The sequence below is a fragment of the Blastomyces dermatitidis genome, assembly GCF_000003525.1.
Source record: "Blastomyces dermatitidis ER-3 genomic scaffold supercont1.2, whole genome shotgun sequence".
NCBI classification, from domain to species: Eukaryota; Fungi; Ascomycota; class Eurotiomycetes; order Onygenales; family Ajellomycetaceae; genus Blastomyces; species Blastomyces dermatitidis.
Genome location: NW_025544775.1, coordinates 1,865,047 through 1,879,752, shown reverse-complemented (window position 1 = coordinate 1,879,752; position 14,706 = coordinate 1,865,047).

Here is a 14,706-nt window from a genome sequence, read left to right as displayed (position 1 = left end):
TGTGTTTTCTGACATGATTTTGCATGAATGCAGATGCTGATATATTATTCTTATTTGTGTAGAATCTTCATATGTTGACAGATTCATATCTGCTGATGATAGTGAACCTGATGTAGAATCATTGATTGAGAACTTGAAGAATGTAATAATGAAGAAATTATCTGTGTTATATGTAACTAAGTCTTCTATATCTCTTTCTGCTCTCTCTGTTTCTTTCTCTGTCACTTTCTCTCAATCTTCTACACCTGTCTCTGTATCTGATTCTCCCGCTTCTGCTACCTCTGTTCTCACAACTTCTGGTTTTACTGTCTCTGCTTTCATTATCAGCTCTTCTCATTTCAAGGAGATATTGCATAGACTTAATAAATCATGTCTCTCAGTATATACACTCTCATTCTTCTTATCAACTCTCAGAACAATTTATTGTATAAAGACTGTGTATGATATAACTATCTGAAGCTCAGTCACAGACACTGATTATTACATTTATTTTAAATATTTATGATGAGATAATTATCTATTCATCTCAGAGAATCACTCTCTCTCTTAATAGTATTAAGATTATAAGTCTTTTTCTTTTTCATTTTTTCTTTCTGACACTGATTTTTCTATTCTTAGAGAAAATCATTATAAGTTTTACTGTGTATAAAGTTATGATGTCTACAGATATTAAGAAACTTTTTATAACTGTAAAGTTCAATATTATAGAAATATCTACTTTAATAAATTTCTTTGAAATGATTGATCTGTATCAGTCTATTCTCTGATATCTGTCATCTGACTTTGTAATACAGGTGAAAGATATCTGTGTTTTCAGAAATGAAAATGCAGATATTGTACTCTTTTACACTTACAGATATAAGACTTATATATCTTATCTAAGATATTGTTGTAAGAATGAGCTGTTTATATACTGTATTCTGCTTTCTATATTCTCTCATATCTCTCTCTCTCTTTCTGAGAAGTCTTGTATATGTTGTAATTATGTGTATAACTCTAAGATCAGTGAGTGTTTATTTAATAACTATTCTCATCTCTGATTTTTTAATTTTTATATACTAATAATAGTTCTTAGTTGCTCTGATGTCAGAGGTTATTCTAATTGAAGATGATAATACTGTAGAGACTACTTTCTTCTGCTCTTAAGCTTCTCTTATTACTTTCTCTCTCTTCTCTGTGAGAAAAGTTATGCATACACTGAGTTATAAGTGTTTAACTTCAAGTGACTTCTGTTATTTATTCAGTTCTATGTCTTCTTCTTCTTCTATTTCTTTCATCTCTGTTCTTTCTGTTCTGGCTTCTGATTCTGCAGGTTTCATGCTCTTCTTCAATTTCTCTATATATATGTATGCACATTTCTATATTGACATTTCAGTCAATCTTGTAATAAATGATATTAATGTTGTACACAGAGTGATAGAGGAATTAGAGATGTGTATAACATTGTTATAAGAGTGACTTACAACTCTCAAATCTCTTACAGATCTCAAGTTTTGAGATTTTCTTTGTTTTTAACATTTTTCAGATGATATGATGTTGAAAATAGATTAAATATGTAATATATAAAAATAAATGAGATGTATATGATAATATTTATCTTTTTACAGTTAATTCTTACAGTTAATAATCAATTCATTATCTCTTTTCTTTGATTACACTTTTTTCTTTATCTGCTAGTCACTACTTTTACATGATCTCTATATAATACAGTGTTCAGTGACTAGGTTCAGTAGCTTTCATCTTTGTGATTCTGTCTCATGTATTATACTGTCTCTCTTCATCTTCTTAGATCACTACAGTGAACAGTTCATTGAAATTAATCTCACTCAATCTCTGAGTGTTCTCAGAGATTGAGATGACTTGATCTCATATATTCATGAATGTTTCAGATAGTTTGTTCTCTGTGATCTCTGCAATTGAACTGATGTAAACAGTTGAATTTAACTCTGAATTTCTTTTTCTTCTGTGATCTGACTCATGTGTAAGTCTGTTACTTTAAGACTGCTCTTTACTGTGTTGTATCTACTATCTGCAGTGTATTATTATATAATCAGCTATAGTCTCATCACTTATTAAAGTATGATATTTATCTAATTTCTTCATTTCTTCTCATTCTTTTCTTATAATTGTGAAAAGATCAGAATAAGTGAGATTATCTGATTTATAAGTGTCTATGATTTCTCTTACTTTATGAGACTTTTCAATTGTAAGTCTCTTCTTTTTCAACACTGATAATAGTGCTGCAGATGATTATAATTTACTCAGATCTTGCACTTTTACTTTCATAAGTTATGAATTATTGATTAAGTTGTGTAAGATCTGTCTCTCTGATTCTTTCAATATATACATTCTCAGAGAATGTGATTTAAGTATCTTATATGACTCAAATCACCTAGGTTGAAACTTTTCAGAACTCTTATTGTATATAAAAACTCATATTCTCATCTTGAGACTCAATTTCTTAACAAGTGAGTCTTGTATTCTTTTCAATTGAATTGCTTAATTCAGAAGTAACTTATTAGCTTTTGTATGTATGTGGCTGATCTCTTTCAATCTTGGTTTCATGTCTGCAACTGTTGCATCTGCAACTGCTGTTTCTGCTGTATTCACAACTGCTATTTCTGCTATATCTGTAACTGCTGTTCTCTCTCCCACCTTTTCTGAAGCATTCTTCAGAATGCGCGGATGCAATTCATACAACAGGTAGAATGATGAACACTTGAAGACTGCATGTTATTGAATCTGTGTGGTCAATAGTGCCTGCCTGAGATATTTATCTCATAGTCTTGTAGACTTGCTCACTAGATATTTCATCAGCATGTTACTTAAAATTTTATTCAAGTGTTTCATCTTTCTGTTTATCTGCAGATGATATGATATTGTTCTATGATATCTTGTCTGTAACTGACTCATGAAATGCCTCACTGCTTCTTCTATGAGATTTGCACTGTTATCAGTTAGAATCTCACATAGCATTTCATAGTTGACATAGATCTTATTATGTAGAAACTTCATTACTATCTTCTCTGTTGTCTCTGAAACTGCTTTCATAACTGATCAGTCAGTAGCATAATCAATAACAGTGATTATTCATTGATTTTCATTTGATGTTCATAGTAATATATCTATGAGGTTCATCTCTCATTGTTTGAACAGTTGTATCATACACTTCATCTGATATTATACTTTCTCATGTTTCAACTCTTTTTTAGATTCTTTCATAACCTGGCAATTCAGGCACTCATAAGTATATGCCTGAATGTTCTCAGTCATGCTTGGTCAGTATACTCTTGATTTGAGTACACTTATGAGTTCAGAGCTTTCTAAGTGACTGAATTCCTTGTGCATATAAGTTATCAAGTCACATCTAAATGAAGGTTCTAGATAGGGAGCTTCTGTGTATTCTAGATTATAATAAAGCACAATGTCATTTTTCAATTTTCTCAGCTTGAAGTTCAGAAGCATCTCTTCTACTACTTTCACAAGACACTTGTTATCTAACATTTTGTCATTCTTCAAGTGAGAGATCATGATATTCACTCATTCTAATTTCTTGTATTCTCTCAGTGTGTTTAATGTGAATGTCTCTTGTATCTGATTCACAGAATTCTCACTTATGAAATTGAGTCTGTGACTGATTGTGTTCAGCATTACTGTATTCAATTCTTTTCAGTATTTGATATGAAGATTGTACACTTAGAACTCTGACATTCAATATACTAAGCATTTGAAAGGTTTTGTTGTTAATTATAGATAGATAAGGCTTTCATGATCTGTGATCACTGTTATTGTATACCTGTTGTCAATATATCTATTTCACAACACTAGCACATGCTTGATCACTAGTAATTTCTTTTCATACACTGAGTAATTGAGCTCAGTGCTCAATAGTTTTCTATCATCATATATTATCAGATGCAGCTTGTCATTCTTACTCATCTGTAGAAGAGCGTCTCTGATAGCTCATTCAGATATGTCTATCTCAATGTAAAAAGATTTATCATGATCTGATTGAATAAGCACTGAGAATATTATTACATGTTCTCTCAGTGTGAGAAAAGCCTCTTCACACACAGCATTTCAGATAATTGAATGAAACTTCTTCTTTCACAGATTTGCATTTATTTCTCTTAAGAGATCTGAGAGTGATGTAGATATTTATATGAAATTCTTGATGAATCTGTGATAGTATGAGATCAATCTAAGAAATTGTTATATATGATGTACATTTCTCAGCTGTGATCAATTTGCTATGATATTCAATTTCTCTGAGATGAGATGTATACAGTTATCACTTACTACATGTTCTATGAACTTCAACTCTTTTATTTCAAACACACACTTGATTGATTTAATGTAGAGCTTATACTCTGTCAGAGTTATAAGCACTTCATTGAAATGCTTCAGATATTCATTGTATGAGTTTGAAAAGACTAGAATGTTATTGAGATATATAAGACATGAGATTTCATTCTGTTTATAAAGAATTGTATTCATTATCATTTGAAAGATGACAGGTGCATTTGTCAGACTGAATAGTATTACCAGGAATTTGAACTTCTCTCATTGTGTATTAAATGTAGTTCACAGAACTGACAGTTCATCTACATAGATCTGTCAGTATTCTGAGAGAAGATCAATCTTCAATAGATATCAGGTGTTTCTAACTGTATTCAACTGTTGTTGAATTCATAGCAGTGAATATTCATTCTTGATTGTAAGCTTATTGAGTGCTCAATAATTAATACACATCTGTCACTTTTCATCTGCCTTTTTCATGAATAGAACTGAAAAGCCTCACACACTTGATGAGAAGTATATGAGACCATGTTCTAGAAGATCTGTAATCTGACACTTCTGTTCTTTAAGATGCATTTGTGACAGAGAATATGCATTCTGATTGACTGATTTTGCATTCTCTGTGTTAATCTCATATACAAATCCTTGTTCTGGCAGTAATTTCAGTGAAAGATCTGTTCAGAAGATCTTTTCATACTTCTTCAGAAGCTTCTTTATACACTTATTCTTCTGCATATTCTTTATCTTGATTTTCTCTGCTTTCAGATTCTGTATAACATACAGAATGCTTTCAGATAAGGTCTTGTGAATCATTCTTCTTACTTGTTAATGTATAAGCAGATTTAACCCTTCTATATCAGAGGCATGGAATGTTCTTCTCATATCAGTTAATAGAATTGTATGAACCATTTTCTTCCTATCAGTCAACTGTATATAGCATGTATGTCATTGAATCTGCAGGTTGAATCTTTGAAATCAATTGAGTCTGAGAATAAGATCATATTTCACATTCTGCAGCTCTTGCATCTAAATATAGCAAGATTATTCTCTGAAGTACAAGAGAACTCTTACTTTTGCAGGTGATATCAGATATCAGTTATCAGATAATCTTATATGTCAGAAATTCTTCACTCAGTGAATCCCTTTCAATCTTCAAATCATATAATTATTAATATATTGTGTAGAAGCTTCTGTGTCTGCTAACACTTTTACAGCTATTTCTCAATTCTTATCTAAGTGTTCTCTATACATTAACATTTCAGGTCTCAAGGCATTGAGATAAGTGTTCACTTTATCCTCACCTGCATCTCATTCAGAAGCCTGCTTCTTCTTTGCATTTATAGAATTCAGAGAGTCATCTAATACAGATATCTCTTTCACTTTGAAGACTTTTCATAGAATATCAGTGAGTGTCTCTGAGCTCACTGATTCTGCTAGTTTTTTAACTATGTATGTTGAATGCAATCTTTTACACTATGATTTTGACATTCACAGTTGAAGTAAGCTTGATGCTCATAATATCAAGGTTTTCACTCAGAGAATTTCTTTTTCAGAGAATTCAGCACTTTAGCAATGACATTCAGATCTAGATTCATCACATTCAGATGTATGACTTGTGTTATAGAAGTCTGATTACTCATTCTTCACTGAGATATACTTGATTGCAGTATTTTCTGTTACAATTGACTCACTTGTTTCTGTACAATGAGAATGTTATATACTTCTTTCATCATGCCTGGCTGTGAGATTAAGCATTTTTATTCTGCTCTCAACTCAGATGTAAGATCATGAATGAAGATCTGTAAACAGAAAGATGTTAGAAGCTCTTCATTTAATATGAGATAGTATAAGCTGAAGTGTGTGAAGTATAATATAAGATTACTTACTTATCTACACTCAGTGAAGTATTCATAATACTTGTCTTATACATTCACTTTCTCAAAGTTGTGCAAGATTCACTTGAAAAACTCATTTCATATTTATAGAAATGAATATTGCTTCAAATCTGTGAGATTCATCTTTTTATCAGCTATTTATAATAACTTCACTTTTCTGTGTAGAAATACAGTAGATCTTAAGACTTGTTAAAATTTCATTGACTGTCTGTCTGTGAGTTCATATTCAATCTGATAATATAATTGCATCTGACTTAGCCAGCTGATTGCAGTATCATTTTTTCAGTTGCTATTAAAGCTTAATAGCTTCAGCAGATCTCTCAGCTTAATATATTTCATACTCAGATTCTCATTCTGCACAGCAGTCTCTGATAATATGTATACTTCTGAAGAGATTGTGAATAATTATAATGAGATCTTCAGATTTGATGTAGTTATCTATCTGTGTAAACATTCAATCTTCTGCTGCAGATCTAAGATCTGGTTTTCTCTATTCTTATTGATGATGATAATTGTGTTGATGAAGCTCTTCATAGTGAATGCTTAATTCACAGTGAATGTCAATTGTTGCTTGACTTCTGCCTCAGTCTGTCACTGTGTATACAAGACCTCAATCTCATTTAGAATTCTCATATATATACAGAGCTTCAATTCTGGTTCAGCAGTCTCAGCTGCTTTTCTTACTACTTTAAGTAAACTCTCTGAGAGGTTCTGTATATCTTTCAGTTCAGGTAGCAGAGAAGAGTGTTGTTCATATCAGCTAGAGAAGATATTCATTTCAGTGATTTCTGATTGATTGTACAATGTCTATCATTATATTACTATATTGTTCTATCACTATATTGTTATATGATTTCTGTTATCATTGTATGACTTCAGTGATAGTCACCTCTTCTTTTTATTCTTCTTTTGAGTAGGGAGTGAACTTCTTTGAATCTGGTTTATCACTTTCATTCTCTTTCTCACATCTCATCTATTCACATATGTGGCATTCACCTGAGTGTGGAGTTTTTCTTCAACAAGTGAAGCAGCATCAATCAGATGCTCTTTCACTCATCACTCTTCATACACTATCTTTTGAGGTGTTTCTAGGACCACACTGACATGATAACTATAAATCACTTTGTAGATGGAATTATCACACTCTGAAGAAGTCTGCACTTCTCACCAGTTTTTAGACATGCTATTAGATGTGATTCAAAGGTGCTTAAGCCAGCATATGATTACAGGCATACGCCGGCTTCTTATATATTGTAATATCATACGCTAATTATAATTAGCGGCCGCTATGGCCCCTTTACACTCGTACGCGTACGCTAGTAGTTCGGAAGCGGCCGCGTTATTATCCGACAGTCATACGTTCTTCCGAACCACATCTGAATAATTCTTAAGTGAACTTATTTATCTTATTAGAATACTCTTATCACTGAATCTTGAATCAGAGCTTGTAATCTCACTTCTCTGAGTTAATAATTTCTTTAATCTGATATTCTCTTTCACTCTCTAGTGCTTTATAAATAGAATAATAAGTCATAGAATTTTCTTCTAAAAATTTCTTATATTTATGAAGTAAAGAGATATGAAAAATATTGTATATCTGTAACTCAGATAACAGTTTCAATCTGTAGAACTATAAGCTAACTTTCTTCATAATCTTATAAGACTCTATTTATAAGAGATTCAGCTTCTTACTAGATCTCTATATAATGATATTTTCTAGACTCAGTCAGACTCTATCATCTTTCTTAAAACTCTTTATAATATACTTAAAGTTATAGTATCTCTTCTAATACTCTTAAGTCTTTCTCAAGAATTCACAGGCTTTCTTTTGAATATTCTGAATTCTCTCAGCTTATTCACAGATATCATTATACTCTATAGTATACTCTTACAGGTTCATCAAGATCATCTGCAGATAAGTCTCAGTAAGTATCTCAAAGAGAGTTTTATCTATACTGATATACTTTGAGTTGTTATACATGAACTCTGTGAGTGATAATCAATACATTCAGTCATTCTGATTGTAATTGACAAAGCATCACAGATACTGTTTTAATATACTTATTAGATATTCTATTTAATTATCTGTCTGTTAATGAAAAGCTGTGCTTAGATCTTATAAGATTTTCAGTATAGTTATCAGATCAGATCAGAACTCTTCTATAAAGATTAATTCTCTGTCTGAGATAATATTTATAAATAATTCATGCAATCAGATCACATTGCAGATGAAGATATAAGTCAAATTCTTTAACTTTAAGTTCTTACAGATGAGTATAAAGTGTGTTATCTTAATAAAGTGATTTACTATCATCAGTACAGTACACTGTCAAAGCAGGCATCATATATGTTCTTACTTTCAGAGAGGCTTATAAGAGTATTTATTTCTAGCTGTTTTCAAGGTTTCTGCAGAATAAATAGAGAAGTAAGTTCTTTATATAACTTGAACTGCACTATCTGTAAATCCTGATAAACAGTACAAGAATTCACTATCTTCTTTATAAGTTCTCACATCTTCAGTCAGAAGTATTTTCTTATGAGTAACTTATAAGTTCTAGTATCTATAAAATAATCTACTAGAGAAGAGTCATAATATCTTTTAATAAGTTCTATGCATAGAAACTCATTTACAGATATATAAATTCAGCTCTCTCTTTATAAGAAGTTATTTAAGTCTCTTCAATTCTTTATTTCTGTAGAATTGATTTCTGTTATAAGCAGTTTCTGAATATACTGAGTATATTTATTCTTCAGTTACAGTTCAGACAATCTGAATAGAAGATCTTATAAAGACTTATACTCTGTTTTCTCTTATATCAGATCTTTTATAGCACTTCTCAAAGTCTGTAAACTTTTCAGATTATAGATACTCTCTTCAAGAATTCTTACAGAGATCTTCAGAGTGTTAACTCTCAGTGTTATAGAGAGTAGTTATACAGACTTCTTCTCTCTCTCTTCTTTCTTCTCTTATAAGAAATTGAGAGACTCTTCAGTCAATCTCTTTACAACACTCAGTTCAAGTATCTTATAAAGCTTTTCTGTCTTCTCTAGTCTCTCTATATCTGTCATTCTGATCTTCTTAATATAGTCTGATCTATGAGAGAGTCTGTTCACTGAGTTCTTAGTTTTTTTAATATATTCTATCTTAAATCAGAACTCACTCAGTCTCTGAGCTCAGTGAATCTGTCACTGTGAGAGTTTCTTAATTGAAGTGAACTATTGTAAGCTATTATAATCAGTTCTAACAGTAATCACTGTTATAAGACTCTCAAAGTAGTGATATTAATGATGAAAGAATTTCACTATTATAAGAAGCTTCTGATCATGAATGTCATTATTAATCTTTACAGATTGTATCTTCTGTGAGAAAAAGGCCACTGAAACTCAGTTCTTATTTAACTATAATTATAAGACTATTTCTGAAATTATAAAGAAGAAAGCATCTGTCTTTAATCTGATTAAAAGTAAGAAATCAAAGTGAAATAGTATCACTGTGTCTGTAAATATCTATTTCAATCTTATAAAGACTCTGTAAGCTTCTGAGATAAGAAAGTTCTTACAGTTCTCTCTTCTTAACAATCTTTTCATTCTCTATTTATAGAATAACTTCTTCTTATTTTCACTCTTCAGTATGTCTGTAAGAGTTAAGAAGATTCTTACAAATGTAAAGATAAATTATCTATAGAAATTCACAAAGCTCAGAAAGATCTGAATCTCATAAATACTAGTTAACTTCAGTCATGATAGAATAGTCTTAATTTATGAAGATTTCATCTGAATATCATCTGCAGTGATTACATATTCTAGAAAATTAATCTAATGAGCACTGAAGTTATACTTTATAAGCTTAATATACAGTTCTGTCTTATCTAAGATCTTTAACATACTTTGTACATGCTCAGTATGTTCTTTCTTCTTTATGAAGTACATTATTACATTATTCAGATATATTATTATAAAGATATTCAGATATATATGAAGTATTTTATTAATAAAAGACTGAAATACTGCAGAAATATTAGTCAGATTAAAAGACATTACTAGATATTCAAATAATTTCAGTACAGTTCTAAAGACAGTCTTTCATTCATTCTCAGACTGTATTCATAGCTATGTATATACATTAATCATATTCAGTTGTATGAATATAACAGCTTCTGTGAGACAGTTAATCATATTCTTAATCAGAGATAGAAAATAGCAGCTCTTTATTATCTTGAAGTTCAGATTATAATAGTCTATACACAATCTGAGATCTTCATTCTTTTTCTTCATAAATATCACAGAGACTTCTGCAGAGATCTGTAAAGATTAAATAAAATCATTCTTCAGATTCTTCTTTACATAGATCTGTAAAATCTCTGTCTCATGATAAGAGAGCTTATAGATTGATTCTCAGAAGAGTTTCTACTTTTCTATTAAATCTATTATCAGATTCTTCTCACAGTGAGAAGAAAGCTTAGCTGTCTTCACTGAGCTGAATATCTCTGTAAGATCTCAGTATTTCTCTGATATCTGAAGCTCAGTTTTCATGACTGTAAGATTCTCAGACACTTATAAAGTTATTATATAGATGAGCTTATCTTCTCTAATTAACTCTACAGCATCAACTGATTCTATCTTTATAAGTGAGTCTATTAATACTGATCAGAAGTATAAATCTGACTTATGAACAGCTATATATGAATTATATCTTTGAAGTTATATAAGTTTCAAGTACATATTATCTGTGATATCTGTGATAATCACAGTTTCTATAAATCATCTTCAGATTTCAGAGAGATCTTGCAATTCAAAGATAATTCTTATAAATCTCTTAACTCTCAGATCTGAGTTCTCATACTCTGCTTATTATAAGAGCAGATTTCTAGTTTTCATCTTTTAGCTTATTCACTCTGTGAGCTTTAGAGACATTACAGTGACCTGAGATTCTGAGTTCATTAATACTTTCTATACTTGTGAGACAGTAATATCATGATGCAGTCTCTCTTTATAAACAAGTATTTTCATTAAGAGAGTAACAGATTCAGATGTTAGCTTCAAGACTCTTAAGAAGACTGTTACTGACTTCATTCACAACTTCTTAAATTTCTATTTTAATTTGTTCAGATAGTTTATATAAAGATGTTCTGATTTAGAATAGATGAAACAGAGTTTCTTTTTCTTAATCTCTCTATTATGTACTCTGTTTACAGAAGCTTATGAAGCTCTCTCTCTCTACTCAGTAGTCAGATATGAATCTCTCTGTGTCTTATTATTCTTTTCTGATAAATCTGTTCTTTGTTGTTCTGATTCTTGCAGAGCTGATTGATAATTCACTCTCTATGAGTCTGTGACTTTCACAGTGATCTGTAAGTGATAAATGAGAGTCATCAGTTTCTTCAGAATCAAGAGCTTAGAGTCTTACTCAATGAGCTTGTTCTGCATATCTTTATTCAGTCTCTTTATAAATATCATCATTCAGATCTTGTTTCAGAACTCTGTTTTCACAGATTTCAATTCATATCATAATTTCATAAAGTATTATAAGTAGTTTTTATCAGATTTCTTATCTCTTTTTCTAATATTAATAATCACAGCTCAGATATTCTCTATCTGACTTACAGAGTCTCTCAACTTATTCTCTAGATAGATCTTGAGAATAGATTAATGAGATCTCTTATAATCATTCTCTAGATGATTCAGTCAGTTCTTGACTTCAGTATAATAGAGGTCTGTCATTGTATAGATAACAGCTTCTTCATCTTTTATATCACACAGTCAGACTTACAAGTCAATTTCAAATACAAACTTGTAAAAGCTTTTATAGATTATGATTTAATAAGTGATCTTAAGTGATTATAACTTAAGAAAGTTTCTTTTTAATTCACAAGTATCTCTGAAGATTATGTCTAGAGACTCAGTTCAAGAGTGTTTATAGACAGTAAGTATTTCTTATAGAAAAATAGCTTGATCTTACAGAAGATGCTTAAGAATGTTCTTCACTGAGATTGATTTATTTATAAGTTCAAAGAGTTTCTCTGTCACAGATGTAGAGAATAATGTTCTGTAAGTAATTGATAAGTTCTCTGAGACTTCTTTTATAGAGATTATTTATGATTCAGATGACTGCTTCTGAGTGTCTGCAGTAGAGTTTGCAGAGGTTGAAGTATATAAGTTTCTAGTTCTTTCAGTCATAGCAGGCAGTTGCTGACTGACTGAGCTTGAAATGTAAGAATAAGTGCTCACAGGTGATTATTCAGGTGTTTGCAGCTTGATGTGATATGTACTGTTAACTACTAGAAGTATTCACAGTAGAAAGATAAAATGTATAATAGTATTCAAGCTGAGTTATAAATAGTATTCGCGAACTCCAGTCTATATAGTTATGTGTAGCCAAGGGCCGCTAGCCCTATTGATTACGCGAGAGATAGAAATAGAGGTAAAGAATCCGCGAGAAGCGGGATTTCTTACACTTCTACAAGATTCACACTGTTATCAGTTAGAATCTCACACAGTATTTTATAGTTGATATAGATCTTATTATGTAGAAACTTCATTATCATCTTCTCTATCATCTCTAAAACTGCTTTCATGACTGATCAGTCAGTAGTGTAATCAATAGCAGTAATTATTCATCAGTTTTCATTTGATGTTTGTAGTAATATATCTATAAGATTCATCTCTCATTATTTGAATAGTTGTATCATATACTTTATCTGATATTGTACTTTCTCACATTCTAATTCTTTCTTAGATTCTTTCATGACCTGATAATTCAAACACTTATGAGTGTACATCTGAATGTTCTCAGTCATGCTTAGTCAGTATACTCTTGATTTAAGTACACTCATGAGTTCAGAGCTTTCTAAGTGACTGAATTCCTTGTATATATAAGTCATCAAGTCATATTAAAATGAAGATTCTAGATAGAGAGCTTCTACATATTCTAGATTGTGATAAAGTGTAATGTTATTTTTCAATTTTCTCAGCTTGAAGTTCAGAAGCATCTCTTCTACTACTTTTATAAGATGTTTATTATCTGATATCTTGTCATTCTTCAAGTGAGAGATCATGACATTCACTCATTCTAATTCCTTGCATTTTCTCAGTGTGTTTAATATGAATGTCTCTTATATCTGATTCACAGAACTCTCACTCATGAAATCAGATCTGTAACTGATTGTATCAGATATCACAGTGTCTGATCTCTTTCAGTATTTGATATGAAGATTATACACTTGAAACTCTGAGATTCAACATACTAAGCATTTGAAAGATTTTATGATTGATTGTAGATAGATGAGACTTTCATAATTCATAATCATTATTATTATATATCTGTTATCAATATATCTATCTTACAATATCAGTGTGTGTTTAATTACTAGCAATTTCTTTTCATGCACTGAGTAATTGAGCTCAGTGTCTGATAGTTTTCTATTATTATATATTATCAGATGCAGCTTGCTATTCTTACTCATCTATAGAAGAATGTCTCTGATAGCTTATTCAGATATGTCTGTCTCAATGTAGAAAGGTTTATCACAATCTGATTGAATAAGTACTGAGAATGTTATTACACATTCTCTCAGTGTGAGAAAAGCCTCTTCATATACAGTATTTCAGATAATTGAATAAAACTTCTTCTTTTGCAGATTTGCATTCATTTCTCTTAAGAGATTTGAGAGTGATACAGATATTTGTGTGAAATTCTTGATAAATCTGCAGTAGTATGAGATCAATTCAAGAAACTGTTATACATGATATATGTTTCTCAGCTGTGATCAATTCACTATAACATTCAATTTCTTCAGAATGAGATATATACAGTTATCATCTACTACATGTTCTACAAACTTCAACTCTTCTGTTTCAAACACATACTTGATTGATTTGATGTAGAGCTTACACTCTGTCAGAGTTATAAGCACTTCATTAAGATGCTTCAGATGTTTATTATATGAGTTTGAAAAGACTAGAATATCATTGAGATATATAAGACATGAGGTTTCATTCTATTTATGAAGAATCATATTCATTATCATTTGAAAGATAACAGATGCATTTATCAGACTGAATGACATTGTCAGAAATTCAAACTTTTCTTATTATATATTAAACACAGTTCACAGAACTAACAGTTCATCTACACAGATCTGTCAGTATTCTGAGAGAAGATTAATCTTCAATAGATATTAAGCATTTTTAACTATATTCAACTGTTGTTGAATCTGTGACAGTGAATATCTATTCTTGATTGTAAGCTTGTTAAGTACTTGATAATTGATACACATCTGTCACTTCTCATCTGTCTTTTTCACAAATAGAACTGAAAAGTTTCATGTACTTGATAAGAGTTGTATAAGATTATATTTTAGAAGGTCAGTGATCTGATGCTTCTGTTCTTCAAGATGTATTTGTGACAGAGAATACACATTCTGATTGACTGGTTTTGTGTTTCTCATGTTAATCTTATATATGAATTCTTGTTCTGACAGTAATTTCAGTGAAAGATCTGTTTAGAAGATCT